Genomic DNA, 17,500 nt, shown 5'->3' on the forward strand with positions numbered 1-17,500 from the left:
AGGAGGAGGAAGAGGAGGAGGAGGAAGAGGAAGAAGAGGATATAGAAGTTGAGTGTGATGTCTGTTATGGAAAAAGCACACATTTATTTATTACAAGGATACAAGGGCAAGGAGGAGGAGGAGGAGTTGGAGGAGGAGGAGTTGGAGGAGGAGGAGGAGGAGGATCAACAAGGAAGAGGAAGATATTTTAAAGTGTGTGACAGCTGTTATGAAGCACACACACACACACACACACACACACACACACACACACACACACACACACACACACACACGCACACACAGGGAAACGTGACCCTATTAATGAAAGCGAGAAAACAAGAACACGAGAAAAAAACAGCGAAAAAAAAAACATTTGGAAATGGAAACGAAAAGTGAAAAAGAGGAAAAAAAACGAGAAAAAAAACGAAAGAAAAAAACAGGAAAAAAACAGACAAGCAAAAGTGTCCCTTGAGAGCAACAACCTTGAAATATAATGATGATGACGATGATTTTTGTTTTTCATTCTGCTTGTGTTTAATTTTGTTTTTACCTGTCATATTTTCCTTCTCTCTCTCTCTCTCTCTCTGTGTGTGTGTGTGTGTGTGTGTGTGTGTGTGTGTGTGTGTGTGTGTGTCTGTCTGTCTGTCTGTCTGTGTCTCCTTATGTGTCTGTCTATGTATCTGTATCTGTTTGTCCGTCTATCTATCAACCAATGTAACCTATCTATCTATTTATCTATTTATCTATCTATCTATCTGTCCGTCTGTCTGTCTGTCTATCTCTTTATGTGTCTGTCTATGTATCTGTATCTGTTTCTCCGTCTATCTATCAACCTATGTAATCTATCTATCTATCTATTTAACTATATGTCTGTCTATATGTCCGTCTGCCTGTCTATCTGTCCGGGCGTAATTCACACCTGTCCCTCCCTCCCTTCCTTCCCGCGTCACCATTACGTCAGCGAGAATGACTCAAAATATGAAAAATAAATATGACGAGAGAATAGAAGGAAAAAAATACATGTCAAGCTCCTCCGTTGCATAAGCCTACATCCTTCTCGGTCCATCCCAGGCTGTCCATCTTCCCTATGCAAAAGTTACCGGTGTTTTCTCGCTCTTTCATCATCCTCTTTCCTGGTAAGCTGCTGAATCATCGTCTGTTTTTCCCTTAAGCAATTCGTCTCTAATTCCTTCATATTTACAACTTCAATCACCGTACGAGAAAAGTATCAACATCTGTCCAGCTTCCTAATGCAAGGTTTTAGCAGTATCTTGACGCTTTCATCACTTTCCTTGGTAAGTTCTTGGACAATCTTGCTTCGTCTCTATTTCCATCTTTTATGTGACAACCTATTTAGCGAGGGGAGTAAATCAACAACTATCCACCTTCCTAATGCAAGAGTTTAGGAATATCTTGACTCTTTCATCATTTTTCCTAGTAAACTCTTGAATGGTCTTGGCTCATCTGTATTTCCTCCTTATATTATGTTATTTATCATATGAAGAAATTATATCAACACCTGTCCAATCTTCTAATGCAAGAGCTAACCAGTACCTTCACTCTTTCATCCCTTTCCCTAGTAAACTCTTGAACAGTCTTGGTTCATCTGTATTTCCTCTTTATTATTACGTTATTTATCACACGAGGAAAGTATATCAACCCCTGTCCAATCTTCTAATGCAAGAGCTAACCAGTACCTTCACTCTTTCATCCCTTTCCCTAGTAAACTCTTGAACAGACTTGGCTCACTTGTATTTCCTTCTTATTATAACGTTTGTTTGTTTTTATCACGAGGAAAGTATATCAACACGTGTCCAATCTTCTAATGCAAGAGCTAACCAGTACCTTCGCTCTTTCATCCCTTTCCCTAGTAAACTCTTGAACAGTCTTGGTTCATTGGTATTTTCAGCTTTTATATGACTTCGCTAATTATCACACGAGCAGGGTATATCAATGTGTGTATAATTTAATTCTGAGTTTTAAAGAAATGCTAGTTTTTGGACCATTTTTTAAAATAGAGATTGATGCGTTTTTATTGTAAGTTGTGGTCAATAACTATCTATCTATCTATCTATCTGTCCAACTTCCTAATGCAGTAGTTAAGTATTACCTTCACTCTTTCATCCCATCGTCTGCATTTCCTCTCTGGCTTTCCACAGTTTTAAGGCGTTACTGTACGAAATAGTTCCCATTGTAATAGTACCTCTAATAGTAAAACTGATGATGATGATAATGATAGTAATAATAATAATAATAATAATAATAATAATAATAATAATAATAATAATAATAATAATAATAATAATAATAATAATAATAATAATAATAATGATAATAACAATAATAATAATAATAAGAAGAAGAAGAATGAGAATAAAAATAAGAAAAAAATAAGAAGAAAGATAAAGAAGAAAAAGAAAAGGAGGAAGAAGAAGAAGAAGAAGAACAACAACAACAACAACAACAACAACAACAACAACAACAACAAGAAAGATAATAAAATGACAACAATAATTTTAGTTCAGTCATCCGTGAAAGAGGAAAGGAGAGCAGGGCGATGATGAAAATAGAACAAGAGAGAGAAAAAAAAAAACGAAAGGAAAGGAAGAAACGGAGGCTGAAAAAATGGAAATCATCATAAGTTTTTGTTTGTGTGTGTGTGTGTGTGTGTGTGTGTGTGTGTGTGTGTGTGTGTGTGAGGGGGGGGGGAGGGGAAGAGCAAGATGAATATAAAAATCTCTCTCTCTCTCTCTCTCTCTCTCTCTCTCTCTCTCTCTCTCTCTCTCTCTCTCTCTCTCTCCAAGGACAGTGTTACCAATTCTACAAGGAGAATCAATGTTGCCAGACCCAGCAACAAACACAGGACCTCACGTTCCACACACACACACACACACACACACACACACACACACACACACACACACACACACACACACACACACACAGAAAAAAATATATAACAAAGAAAATGAAAGTTATAAAATGCAAAACTTCCCAACCGAACGAATGAGAGAGAGAGAGAGAGAGAGAGAGAGAGAGAGAGAGAGAGAGAGAGAGAGAGAGAGAGAGAGAGAGAGAGAGAGAGAGAGAGAGAGAGAGAGAGAGCACCCCCATAGCTGCTTTACCAACAATGAAAATAAAGGAAAAAAGGGGAAAAAATAAGAAAACAATGAAAAAAACCCCGGAAATCACTAATCCTATATATAAAAAAAAAAAGAGTTAAGAGGAGTGGCCGAAACAGAGGTCAATTTCACTGCACCGCGGAGGCGTGGAAGAATTAAACACTTATGAAGATGTGAAGAAATACAAAAATCGAAAAAATAAATAATAAATCGGAATAATAAAAAAAAATAACTCGATTTGAATTTTCACATTTTCTGACCATGCGAGTAAAAAAAATATGTGTACACGTGAGGTTCTGAAGAAATGCAGTCCTTCTCTTCTTCCTCCTCCTCCTCCTCCTTACTTATTTTTCTCTTCCCTGTCTCTCTCTCTCTCTCTCTCTCTCTCTCTCTCTCTCTCTCTCTCTCTCTCTCTCTCTCTCTCTCTCTCTCTCTCGATAAGTAGCCTATTGCCACATTTTCTGACCATACGAGTGAAAAAAAAAAGTGTAATGAAGTCGTGAAGAAATGCAAAGATGAAAAAAATAAAGAAATAAAGAAAAATCACGAAAACAGAAAGAAACGAGAACTTGAGGAAACAAAACAAAACATAAAAAACAACATAATGGAATAACGAAAGGGAGACGATGAAGTAACAAGAACACACACACAAAAAAAATAATATTAATAACCGGGTGGAGACGGAAAGATAAAAAAAAAAAAAAAAACGTGCAACACTGAACGCAATCTGGAAAGGGAAAAAAAAGAAAATAAAGAAAAGAAAAAAAACAATGCACACGAAACCCAAAAGTAATAAATGGAGCTGCAAAAAACAAACAAAAAACAAAAAAACAACAACTTCGAACTCTGGAGGACAGAAAAAAAATCATGAAAAAAAGAAAGAAAAAAGTAATTTGTCTCCCTTTTCATCTTTCCTTTTTTCCATCTCTCTCTCTCTCTCTCTCTCTCTCTCTCTCTCTCTCTCTCTCTTGATTCTCCTTGTCATCTCACTCTTTGCTTCCTCCTCCTCCTTCTCCTCCTCCTCCTCCTCCGACAATCTGACAGCGTGGATCAAGGACTGGCTCACTGAAAGAAAACAACGAGTTGTACTCAACGGACAGGCCTCCGAGTGGCTCCCGGTCACAAGTGGAGTGCCACAGGGGTCAGTGCTGGGACCCATACTTTCCATCATATATATCAACGACCATGAACTAGGATTGAAATCCAATCTTTCAAAATTTGCCGACGACACAAAGGTGGGTGGGAAGGCCCTCACGACGGCAGACTGTGAAATTATCCAGAGAGACCTGGACCAGATCACTCGGTGGTCAGAAAAATGGCAGATGTCCTTCAACACTACCAAATGTAAAGTAATGCATATCGGATCCAGAAACAGCAACCACACATACCACATGGGTGGCGAACCACTACATGTTGTGCAAGAGGAAAGAGACCTCGGGGTCACCATCAGCAGTGACTTGAAACAAACAAAACACTGCAAGTCCGCCTGTAAGAAAGCCAATACAATGCTTGGGTTCATATCGAGGAACTTCGAATACAAGACGCCGGGAGTTATGTTATCCTTGTATAATTCGCTGGTAAGGCCCCACCTGGAATATGCCGTGCAATTCTGGTCTCCAAATTACAGGAAAGACATTGAATTACTTGAGAGAGTACAGCGCCGCGCCACGAAGATGAGGACGAAGCCCTTTGAAGAGCGACTCGAGCGACTCAACCTCTTCACGTTGATCACTCCAAACTCTTCACGCTACAAACCAACCTGAGAACAAGAAACAACGGAAAAACAATTCAAGCAAAGTGATGCAATACCGACATCGGCAGGAGTTATTTCTCGAATAGAGTTGTTCGCAACCTTCCTGCAGAAGTGGTTAGCGCAGAGACCATCAACTCCTTCAAGAAACGCATTGATCGCCACTTTGCTGCAACGGGAGTGAACTGAACGTATCCAGGAGTAGGTACACAAGTGCTATAATCCTTCCCTGCAAGCCACTCCTGTGGCAAACGGATTGATTAAATCACTGAACGCAGGCAGCCTAGTAATGAGCCAACAGGCTTTCTGCTGCCTGCTAGTCCATGTTTCCAGGTTTCCTCCTCCTCCTCTCCAGCAATTCATCTTGTGGCAGTAACCCGGATGTCACACTGGCTAAGGTGAGGGAGATGAGCACCGAGGCCACGCGTAGCTACAGCATATGCATAATAATAACAACAACAACAAATCACTCACAACCTTTACCGGCAATGAAATAAAAAAAGATAACAAAATAATAATAATAATAATAATAATAATAATAATAATAATAATAATAATAATAATAATAATAATAATAATAATAATAATAATAATAATAATAATAATAATAATAATAATAATAATAAACTTCAATTCGAAAGATGACAACACATAATAACAACAAAAAAATGACCTCAAGAAAAATATATATCCGCAGAGGAGGAAAAAAAGGGTGGAGGAGAAAAAAGATGGAGGGAAAAAAAGTTGGTGGAGGAGGAAAAGAAAAAAATCAAAACTGCGAAATGTGAAAGAAAAAAAGAAAAAAGAAAAATGGTGGGAAGAAAAATGAGGGAAGAAAAAAAATATATATTAAGAGGAAAACGAGAATGAACAGAAAACGTGAAATCAAAAGTGTGTCTCGTTGTTTTTTTCTTTCTTCCTTTTTTCCACTTTTCACGGATGACTAAAAATAAATAACAAAAAAAAAATAAACAAGAAATAAAAATAACTTGCAAATTTAATGAGTGTTTTTTTTTTGGGGGGGGGATAAAGTTAATAAATAAAATACTAACTAAACTTAACTAAGACTAAACAAAACTAAAAACTAAATAAATAAAAAGCTTACTAAACTTAACTAAGACTAAACAAAACTAAAAACTAAATAAATAAAATACTAACTAAACATAACTAAGACTAAACAAAACTAAAAACTAACCAAATAAAAAAAGCAAAAGGAGGAAGAGGAGGAGGAGGAGGAGAAGGAGGATGAAAATTGGAAATGCAGACAGCGGAAAGCCTATTGGCCCATCACGTGGTTGCCCGCTCTGATGATTCAATCTGCTCAACACTCACCTGGTGCCGCAGAGGAGATGAAAGCGCTTCGGTATTCAGTTCACTTCCTGCGCAGCGAAATAGCGGGTCAATTCGACTTTTAAATGCCTTGATGGTATTCCCAGTGACTGCTTCTGAAGGGAGATTGTTCCAATGGCGCCTGGGTAAGTTCGAGAAGAAAATCCGGCTAATGTCTGTACTATATCGCCTTGCTTGAAATGGTAGATCGCTATTTCTAGTTCTTGTGTTTTTTTGTTTGTTTTTTACCGCAGAGAATTTACAGTGGTTGACGATACTGAGCTTTATCTGGTATGAAGACCTGAATCATATCCCCTCGAAGGCGTTTCTAGTTCTTTTTTTTTTTTTTACCGCAGAGAATTTACAGTGGTTAACGTTAGTGAACTTTATCTGGTATGAAGTCCTGAATCATATCCCCTCGTAGGCGTTTCTAGTTCTTCTTTTTTTTTTTACCGCAGAGAATTTACAGTGGTTGGCGTTATTGAGCTTTATCTGGTATGAAGTCCTGAATCATATCCCCTCGAAGGCATTTCTAGTTTTTGTTCTTTTTTTTTACAGCAGAGAATTTACAGTGGTTGGCGTTAGTGACCTTTATCTAGTATGAAGTCCTGAATCATATCCCCTCGAAGGGGTTTCTAGTCCTTGTTCTTTTTTTTACTGCAGAGAATTTACAGTGGTTGACGATACTGAGCTTTATCTGGTATGAAAACCTGAATCATATCCCCTCGTAGGCGTTTCTAGTTTTTGTTCTTTTTTTTTACCGCAGAAAATTTACAGTGGTTGACGTTAGTGAGCTTTATCTAGTATGAAGTCCTGAATCATATCCCCTCATAGGCGTTTCTAGTCCTTGTTCTTTTTTTACCGCAGAGAATTTACAGTGGTTGACGATACTGAGCTTTATCTGGTATGAAGTCCTGAATCATATCCCCTCGTAGGCGTTTCTAGTCCTTGTTCTTTTTTTTACCGCAGAGAATTTACAGTGGTTGGCGTTAGTGAGCTTTATCTAGTATGAAGTCCTGAATCATATCCCCTCGTAGGCGTTTCTAGTTCTTCTTTTTTTTTTTACCGCAGAGAATTTACAGTGGTTGGCGTTAGTGAGCTTTATCTAGTATGAAGTCCTGAATCATCCCCTCATAGGCGTTTCTTTTCTTGCGTTCAAAAGTTGAGTCGCTGAGTCGTTCCTCGTATGCAGTTGAAGTCGACAGGACTATTTTCGGAGCGCTTCGCTGAACCCTCCATTGATTCATTGTCTATTTCTGTAATTAGGGGACCAAAACTGTTCTGTATACTCGAGGTGCGGTCTTACCATCGAACTATACCACAACACCGGCCTCTTGCAGACTCCTTACGTTCTTATGTACTTATGTTCTTATTATTTCTGGCGTTTTACACTCGAAGTTTCTCGCTGTGAACCCGAGCACAGTATTGGCTTCGTTACATGCTTTTTTACAGTGCTTTGAATGTTCCAGGTCACTGCTGATGCTGACTCCGGGCCAGTCTTGCAGTCCAATACAGCAAATTCGTAAGCTCCCCAACCAAACACAAAATACGACAAAATTCCTTGTAGCTCTAGTGTTTTGCGGTGATATAAAAACGAGGGAATTTTAGAAAACCACACAGGAAATTTCTTTATTAGTATCTGGTTTTGAGTAGAAAGAACAGATCATTGTGGAAAAAGTTGGAAAGTTTCGTTTAGTCGGCGCAGCATCTGTGGTCATATGCCGCAGAGAGACAGAAGGGGAAGGATTATGGGAGAAGGAAACAGACCCCAGGAGACGGGACACAACCCCCGATTAATACCTGGTAGATCATTGTGGTGGGTATGGACTGGTTGGGGCGCTTACAACAATGATTGGGGTGGACTGTCGAGCTGGCCGATCCGATTCCTCCTGTACGGGCTGCAGAGGTTCCCCGTGCAAGATTTAAGAATGGTTACTTTTTCTGGATCTAAAGTGCACGACCTTACACTTGTCAACGGTGAAGGACAGTTGCCAGTTTGCCGCTTTTCAGGCCACTGGATGATCTGGTCACGGTCCTTTGGGATGACTTCACAGTTGACCTTTGTGAGGGGATTTCCACCCACCGGAAGAGGAGGCGGAGGAGGAGGAGTACCAAGGAAAAGCAAACAGCAACAGACCTCTTCGTCCTAACTAGGCGGAGGAGGAGGAGGAGGAGGAGGAAGAGGAGGACGAGGAGGAGGAGGGAAGGAGGAGGAGATGGAGGAAAGGAAGGAGGAGGAAAAGTAGAAGAGGGAGAAGGAAAACGAGAAGTGAGTTAGATAGATAGATAGATAGATAGATAGATGGACAGAGAGAGAGAGAGAGAGAAATGAGAAGGAAAGTTAGAGAGGAAAGGAGGGTGATGAGAGAGGAAGAAGCGAAAAGGAGAGAAAGGGAGAGAGGAACACACACACACACACACACACACACACACACACACACACACACACACACACACACACACCTCGGGCGGTTATCCTTGAGGTCACAAATAGCAGGTGAATGTGTTCCAATTATAGTCATATTATTATCATTATTATTATTATTATTATTATTATTATTATTATTATTATTATTATTATTATTATTATTGGTGGTGGTGTTGAGTGTTGCTACTTTCTCTCTCTCTCTCTCTCTCTCTCTCAGGTGTACACAGATACCTGACCTCGCCTTCCTACCCAATAATTACCTTTCCTTCTTTACCTTGCCCTTACCTTCCATAACCTCCTCCTCCTCCTCCTCCTCCTCCTCCTCCTCCTCCTCCTCCTCCTCCTTTCACTGTCCTAATTTATTTGTGTGTTTTTTTTATCCCGTCTGCATCTTCCTTTCCTTTCCCTTCCCTCTCCCTCCCTTCCTTTCCCTTCCCTCTCCCTCCCTTCCTTCCCTTTCCTCCTTCCTTTCTCTTCCTTTCCCTCCTTCCTTCCTTCCTTCCCTCTCCCTCGCTTCCTCTCACTTCCCTTTACCTGCCTTCCTTTCTCTTCACTGTCCCTCCCTTCCTGCCTTTCCCGTCCCTCTCCCTCCCTTCCTCTCCCTTCACTTTCCTCTCCCTGCCTTTCCCTTCCCTGTACCTCCCTTCCTTTCCTTTCCCTTCTCTCTCCCTCTCTTCCTCTCCCTTCACTTTCCTCTCCCTTCCCTTTCCCTCCCTTCCTCTCCCTTCCCTTTCCCCCTTTCCTCTCCTTTCCCTTTCCCTCCCTTCCTTTTCCTTCCCTTCCCCTCCCTTCCCTTTCCCTAACTTCCTCTCCCTCCCTTTCCCTTCCCTTTCCCTCCCTTCCTCTCCCTTCCCTTTCCCCTCACTTTTCCTCCCTTCCTTTCCCTTCCATCTCCATCCCCTTTCCTTTCCCTTCCTTCTCTTTCTCTATAAGTAGTAGTAGTAGTAGTAGTAGTAGTAGTAGTAGTAGATCAATGTTGCAAGAGAGAAAATAATATAAATAGAGAAAAAATAAGTAAATGTTTATTAAATTTTATTGATATCGAGAAAGGAAAAAAATGGTTGAATTAATTAAAGTGTGACTATCTATATGAAGTGCTAATTAGTGTGTGTGTGTGTGTGTGTGTGTGTGTGTGTGTGTGTGTGTGTGTGTGTGTGTGTGTGTGTGTGTTACTTTCTACCTGTTTGCCTGTCTATCTACCTGTCAACACACACACACACACACACACACACACACACACGTCAATATTCCTCTTGTGGTGGTGGTGGTGGTGGTGATGGTGGTGGTGGTGGTGAAGGTGGTGGTGATGGTGGTGGTGGTGGTGGTGACCCTGACCGACTTATGCCCCGTCTCATACCCACGCATCACCGGCCCCCCCCCCCCCCCTAACACCACCACAACACCCCCTGTCCCCCTTCACCACCACCACCACCACCACCACCTCCACCTCTCCTTCACCTCCGAACACCCATGACTGCATCGCCTTACTTCCCCCTCTTCTCCCTTCCCCCTTTCTCTCTCTCTCTCTCTCTCTCTCTCTCTCTCTCTCTCATTCCTCCCTTCCCCTTCCTTCTTATACCTTTCCCCTCACCTTAACCTTTTATTGACACCTCCTCTTCCTCCTCTTCTTCCTCCTCCTCCTCCTCCTCCTATCTTCTCTGCTCTTCTCTCACTTCTCTCTCTCTCTCCCTTCCCGTCCCTTCCATTCCTTCCCCAGGTGCCCACAGGTAACCACAATCCACCTGTAATTACTCCCTGAAGCGTAAATCAACAACAAAGAAACACCCACTCGGCAGAACGGTTTGAGAGGTCGCTTCGTATCTCACTGGTCGGGGTTCGATTCCTGGCAGCGGCAAAGGATATTCTTCCCTCCCTCCCTTCCCCCCCCCGCCCCCCTCTTCTCTCTCTGGTTAAAGTGAGTTAATCGTGTGTTTGGGAATGAGAAGTAGGTAGTTTTACGCACTCCTCTCTATTCAGGAGCAGTAAGTAAGGGGCTTTTTTTTTATTTATTGTTTTTTTTTACGCCCTTGAACTGTCTCCTCTGCTGTAAAAAAAAGAAAATTACCCAGATACCCCCAATTTACCTTCCCCAAATTTCCCCAGTTCATCTTCCCCAGGTAACAACACATCCCCTGCCCCCCAACAGGTAGCCACTCTCAATCTTCCCCAATCAGACAGCTTACTTCTCCCATGTGTTCCTAATTTAGCTTTCCCCATAAAAGTACGTCATTTTCCCCAGGTATCATCAGTTTGCCCTCCCAGATAATCACCTCACCTTTCCCAAGTTTCCCCAGGTAGGCAAAATCCAGCTTCCTCAATTGCCGGTTTACTTTCCCCAGGTGTCCCCAGTCCAGGTATCATCAGGTAGCCCTCCCAGATAATCACCTCAAATTTCCCAAGTTTCCCCAGGTAGGCAAAATCCAGCTTCCTCAATAGCCAGTTTACTTTCCCCAGGTGTCCCCAGTCCAGGTATCATCAGGTAGCCCTCCCAGATAATCACCTCAAATTTCCCAAGTTTCCCCAGGTAGGCAAAATCCAGCTTCCTCAATAGCCAGTTCACTTTCCCCAGCCCCAAGTTGACCTTTCCACGATAGCTACATGTCAAATTACTTACGTTTCAACAAGTACCCAAAATATACCTTCCCCAATAGCCAGTTCACCTTCCCCATGATAGCTACACGTCATATTACTTCAGTTTCAACAAGTACCCAAAATATACCTTCCCCAATAGCCAGTTCACCTTCCCCATGATAGCTACACGTCATATTACTTACGTTTCAACAAGTACCCAAAATATACCTTCTCCAATAGCCAGTACACCTTCCCCATGATAGCTACATGTCAAATTACTTACGTTTCAACAAGTACCCAAAATATACCTTCCCCAATAGCCAGTTCACCTTCCCCATGATAGCTACACGTCATATTACTTAAGTTTCAACAAGTACCCAAAATATACCTTCCCCAATAGCCAGTTCACCTTCCCCATGATAGCCACACGTCATATTACTTACGTTTCAACAAGTACCCAAAATATACCTTCTCCAATAGCCAGTTTGCCTTCCCCATGTGTCCCCAGTTTACCTTCCCCGGATAACTACACGTCATATTATCTAATTTTCCGTGGATCTTCAGTCAAACCACGATTTCCGCTGGCGTGGTTTTCTGACGTGTCCACGATCTTCCAAAGCTAATGTAGTTTTCACCGAAGGACGACGGTATTGCTCACCATCATCATCATCAGCAATAACAAGAAACAAATGAGAACCACGCATCGGAAATCGTGGTTTGACATAGATAGATAGATAGATAGATAACTTTATTGTCAGTTTGCAACATAGCAATGCATACAAATTGAAATTCTTTGTGGCTAGAGCTCCATGTTACAATAAGTTCTTTTAAAAGATATAAAATTACTAAAAATGTAAAGTTAATAGAAATATAAAGTTAACCGTGTAGCAGCGACGGGCCAAATTTGTGGCTTTACCGTGTAGCAGCGACGGGCCAAATTTGTGGCTTTACCGTGTAGCAGCGACGGGCCAAATTTGTGGCTTTACCGTGTAGCAGCGACGGGCCAAATTTGTGGCTTTACCGTGTAGCAGCGACGGGCCAAATTTGTGGCTTTACCGTGTAGCAGCGACGGGCCAAATTTGTGGCTTTACCGTGTAGCAGCGACAGGCCAAATTTGTGGCTTTACCGTGTAGCAGCGACGGGCCAAATTTGTGGCTTTACCGTGTAGCAGCGACGGGCCAAATTTGTGGCTTTACCGTGTAGCAGCGACGGGCCAAATTTGTGGCTTTACCGTGTAGCAGCGACGGGCCAAATTTGTGGCTTTACCGTGTAGCAGCGACGGGCCAAATTTGTGGCTTTACCGTGTAGCAGCGACGGCCAAATTTGTGGCTTTACCGTGTAGCAGCGATGGGCCAAATTTGTGGCTTTACCGTGTAGCAGCGACGGGCCAAATTTGTGGCTTTACCGTGTAGCAGCGACGGGCCAAATTTGTGGCTTTACCGTGTAGCAGCGACGGGCCAAATTTGTGGCTTTACCGTGTAGCAGCGACGGGCCAAATTTGTGGCTTTACCGTGTAGCAGCGACGGGCCAAATTTGTGGCTTTACCGTGAGCAGCGACGGGCCAAATTTGTGGCTTTACCGTGTAGCAGCGACGGGCCAAATTTGTGGCTTCACCGTGTAGCAGCGACGGGCCAAATTTGTGGCTTTACCGTGTAGCAGCGACGGGCCAAATTTGTGGCTTCACCGTGTAGCAGCGACGGGCCAAATTTGTGGCTTTACCGTGTAGCAGCGATGGGCCAAATTTGTGGCTTTACCGTATACCAGCGACGGGCCAAATTTGTGGCTTTACCGTATACCAGCGACGGGCCAAATTTGTGGCTTTACCGTGTAGCAGCGACGGGCCAAATTTGTGGCTTTACCGTGTAGCAGCGACGGGCCAAATTTGTGCCTTTACCGTGTAGCAGCGACGGGCCAAATTTGTGGCTTTACCGTGTAGCAGCGACGGGCCACATTTTTGCCATGATATAAACCCCCCAAAACAGATGATGCATAAACTGATCGCAAATGCATTGATATATATTATGAAGTGATGTGCGAGAGCGATGATGTTTTCTCATTAATTCGCTTAGGGGGGGCTCTAAGAAACATGATCCACGCAGCTACCGGGTTAATAAAGTTGTCTGAATATCCACGGAAAATTTGCCCAGTGTAACAAACCCTTTACCCTCCTTTAGTAATAGTTATGAGTCAAACACCGGTCAACGCTATGCTCTGAGTACGATGATCTGGCAACGGTGTCCCCCACTAAGAAAGGCTACCGGCGCTACAGACTGAAGGTAAGAAAAAACATACTATAGTGAATTCAGGAGAAACAGGCGGAATGGGGGGTTTCTGCAAGGGTCTCTCCTTCCGTACCACGCTGCCACATCTCTTGTCTCCAATTGTGGGATTAGCGTCAAGGTGTTAACCCGTCCGCTGCGATTGGCACGGATTTCGCCTTCACTGGTAGCCTGGTAACATATGCTCCCAGGTCTTTCTGTGCCTCTGTGGTGGGTAGTGGAGTGTTTCCCATGTGGTATTGGTATGCTGGATTTCCCCTCCCAAGATGCATGACCTCACATTTTTCTTCACTAAATTGGAGCAGCCACTTTTTGTTCCACTCCTGTAGCTTGGTGATGTCTTGTAGGATATCCGCATCCAATGGGTTAAGTGGACCACCATTAGCCTGAAAGCATAACCCAGCCCTGTGGAGATGGATCACTTTCCCCGGCGGGCGGCTCACCTTCCGAGGCCGCGCCGCCACCTGAAGCCCACCAACGAAAAATAAGAAAGAAAAAAAAACGTGAAATTCTAGAAAGGGAAAATTACAGGTAAGTCCAGGTAATAGAAGGGATTAACCTCCTCGCTGACCTTCACCCGCCTGGCAAGCAGATAAACATGTCAACGAGTCTCAGAATTCGAAGAAAATGAGAAAAGAAAATAATATAAAAACGTGGAGGGGGAAAAAGTCACGTGTTGCGGTGTGTGTGTGTGTGTGTGTGTGTGTGTGTTGCTGTTTGCCTTGTGCTCCTGAAACCAATACTAAAACAACAACGAAAACAACAACAACAACAACTTCTCCTCCTCCTCCTCCTCCTACTACTACTACTACTACTACTACTACTATCACTACTACTGCTACTACTACTACTACTACTACTACTACTACTACTACTACTTCTGCTACAATTCGTATAATCATTAGTATATATTTCTGGCTCCATTTTTTTTTTGTTTCGCAAACTTGAATCAACTTTAAAAAATCCACCATTTCTGACTTTTTTTAGCTTGCTTTTTCAGATTAGTTTTTTCCGTGTTTTTTTTTAATTCATTTCGTTATATTTTTTTCCATTTTTTCTCTTTTCGTTCCACTTTTTCATTTTTCAAGGCGAAGAAAAGTGATTTTTTTAATATTATTTTGCCCCTTTTCCAATTTCACACACACACACACACACACACACACACACACACACACGGACATAACACCTCACCTGCCCCTCACACCTTCCTTACACTGATTAACACCTTATCTCACCTTCTTCCTACTCTCTCTCTCTCTCTCTCTCTCTCTCTCTCTCTCTCTCTCTCTCTCTCTCTCTCTCTCTCTCTCTTATCTCTCTCTTCCTTTCTCCCTTTCTCTTCCTTCTTCCCTTCCCTTTCTCTTCCCCTTCCGTTTCTCTTTCCCTCTCTCTCTTATCTCCCTTCTTATCTCCATCGTTTAGTCCTTTCCTCCTTCTTTTCAGTGTTAGTGAACTCTGACCTAAAACTAAGGAAGCAATGTATTAGTGCGAGGAATAGAGCTAACAGGGTATTAGGCTTTATTAACAGGACGGTAACCAACAGGAGTGCAGAGGTCATCCTCAGACTCTATTTAGCGTTAGTTAGGCCACACTTAAATTATGCTGTCCAGTTTTGGTGCCCACACTACAGAATGGACATCAACTTGCTAGAATCAGTTCAGAGGAGGATGACCAAGATAATTCAGGGGCTGAGGAACCTCCCATATCAAAATAGGCTGAAACATCTAAACTTACATTCACTAGAAAGACGAAGAGTGCGGGGAGATCTGATAGAAGTATTCAAATGGGTCAAGGGTTACAAGAAAAGCGATATAAGTAAAGTACTGAGAATTAGTCAGCAGGATAGAACACGCAGTAATGGAATTAAATTAGAAAAGTATAGATTTAGGAGGGAAATAGGCAGGCATTGGTTTAGTAATAGGGTGGTGGGGGAATGGAATAGACTCAGCAATCACATAGTTAGTGCAGGGACGATAGCTTGTTTTAAGAGTAGACTTATAGCTACATGGACGAGGATGACGGGTGGTAGTGGAAGGGAATCTGGAGCTGTCCTGTGTGGGCCACTCAGCCTCTTGCAGTCTCCCTATGTTCTTATGTTCTTATGTTCTTAAAACCCCAATTTGTGAAAGGTGTGTGTGTGTGTGTGTGTGTGTGTGTGTGTGTGTGTGTGTGTGTTTAATGAGCCCTCCTCTCGTTAAACATTAGGCAAGCTCGTTTAGGTTAACCGTTCGCTGTGTTAATCGTGGTGGCGAAATGATTGTAGAAATTCGACGTTATGAGGCTGTGGACCGTGATGATGACGATGATGATGATGATGATGATGAGGAGGAGGAGGAAGATAACAATAATGATAAAAATAATGGTAATAGTAATAATAATAATAATAATAATAATAATAATAATAATAATAATAATAATAATAATAATAATAATAATAATAATAATAATAAGAAGAAGAAGAAGAAAAAGAAAAAGAAAAAGAAAAAGAAAAAAAAATAAGAAGAAGAAGATAAAGAAAAAGAAAAAGAAGAAGAAGAAAAAGAAGAAGAAGAAGAAGAAAAGCAGGCACAAGAAAACCATGAGTAGGTAAACGCGAGAATAATTAAAGCGATAGCAAAAACAAGAAGGCGCAAGAACAAGAACAATGAGATGATAACAACAACAATGAACAGCAATAACAGTAAAAAGAACAACAACAAAAAAAACAGTCCAGCCCGAACCTGATTTCTCCGTTTTTTTCTTCTCTTCAAGTCACAATATTCTTCTCGTTTATCCTCATTTTTTTCTCTCCTTTCTCTTTTTTTTGCGTGTTGAGTTGCTTTGTAAGTGATGCAGGCGGGCCAAGGGCTTCCACGCTATTGATGTATGTGCGTCCTATATGCGAGGGTGTGTGTGTGTGTGTGTGTGTGTGTGTGTGATCACGGTCTGACCTCGCGATCGCCAGCCAGAACCATTATCGAAAGACTTATTTAGTAGTAGTAGTAGTAGTTGTAATAGTTGTAGTAAAAGTAGTAGTAGTAGTAGTAGTAGTAGTAGTAAGGGAGAATACGCAATATCTGGGCGTGGCCTCTGTGCGCATCTCCTTAGCTTTAGCCCCGGCGTTGCAGTATTGAGGCTGGGAGGCGGTGGCTGAGTGGTCACCGTGCGGGTGTAGTGTCTTGGAGGACCCGGGTTCGAGTCCCGCCCGTCGCCAGAAACTGAGTGTTCAGTCATTACCGAGTGGCCTCAGACTACCCTTGTGCTGTCCTGAAGACCTCCCAGCAACCCGGACACTCTCTCTCTCTCTCTCTTCCTTTCTTTCTCCCTTTCACTTCTTTTTAACCTTTCTCTTCCCCTTCCGTTTCTCTTTGTCTCTCTCTCTTATCTCCCTTTTTATCTCCATCGCTTAGTCCTTTCCTTCTTATGTCCCTCCCTTCCTCCTTCTCCCTTTCTCTCTAAAGGGGAGCAGGTGGAGTTCCGGGGGGCAGCAGGAGTCAAACAAGATGGCTCCACTATAAAACACTTCCCTCCGCCACTAACGGGCTGGAGCCGACCACCAGGCTCCATCAAGAAAGCCTTAAGGCGCCGTGGGACAAATGAAAAAATAAAAACAATGCTACGGATCCCATAGTCTTAAACACTCGGCGTCCAAACACACATATTTGACAAGGCTTTCATAGGAGTTGTGGGTATCTCCAGGGGTAGTTTTATGACCCTGGTGGTAGTATGGGCCATATTTTTAAACATTTCAGTGCCCAATCTCACATATTTGACAAGGCTTTCATAGGAGTTGTGGGTATCTCCAGGGGTAGTTTTATGACCCTGGTGGTAGCATGACCATGGAGGTATGACCATGAGTATGACCCTTCCTCTGTCATGAACTCTAAAAAAAAACCCTCATGAGAAAGCATTTTAGCTCTGTTTTGGCCTGTAGAAATAATTGATGTGTGAGACGGTGATGACAAAGAATACCAACTTAACACCCTTCCCCTCCCCCTAAATCATCATCATCATCATTAGCCTTTACGATAATACACTGCGCAATAAAGGCCTTTCCTAA

General features: G+C 42.4%; 1 long non-coding RNA gene across 1 annotated transcript in view; it reads right to left on the bottom strand.

Annotated features, from left to right (window-relative positions):
- Positions 1-13,129, bottom strand: part of LOC126981887 (uncharacterized) — an 81,058-nt gene extending 67,929 nt beyond the window's left edge. The window contains exon 1 of the long non-coding RNA XR_007734273.1: positions 12,064-13,129. This is a non-coding gene — a long non-coding RNA (uncharacterized LOC126981887). The remainder of the gene's footprint in view (positions 1-12,063) is intronic.
- Positions 13,130-17,500: the final 4,371 nt, after the last annotated feature.

The sequence above is a fragment of the Eriocheir sinensis genome, chromosome 49 (assembly GCF_024679095.1).
Source record: "Eriocheir sinensis breed Jianghai 21 chromosome 49, ASM2467909v1, whole genome shotgun sequence".
NCBI lineage: Eukaryota > Metazoa > Arthropoda > Malacostraca > Decapoda > Varunidae > Eriocheir > Eriocheir sinensis.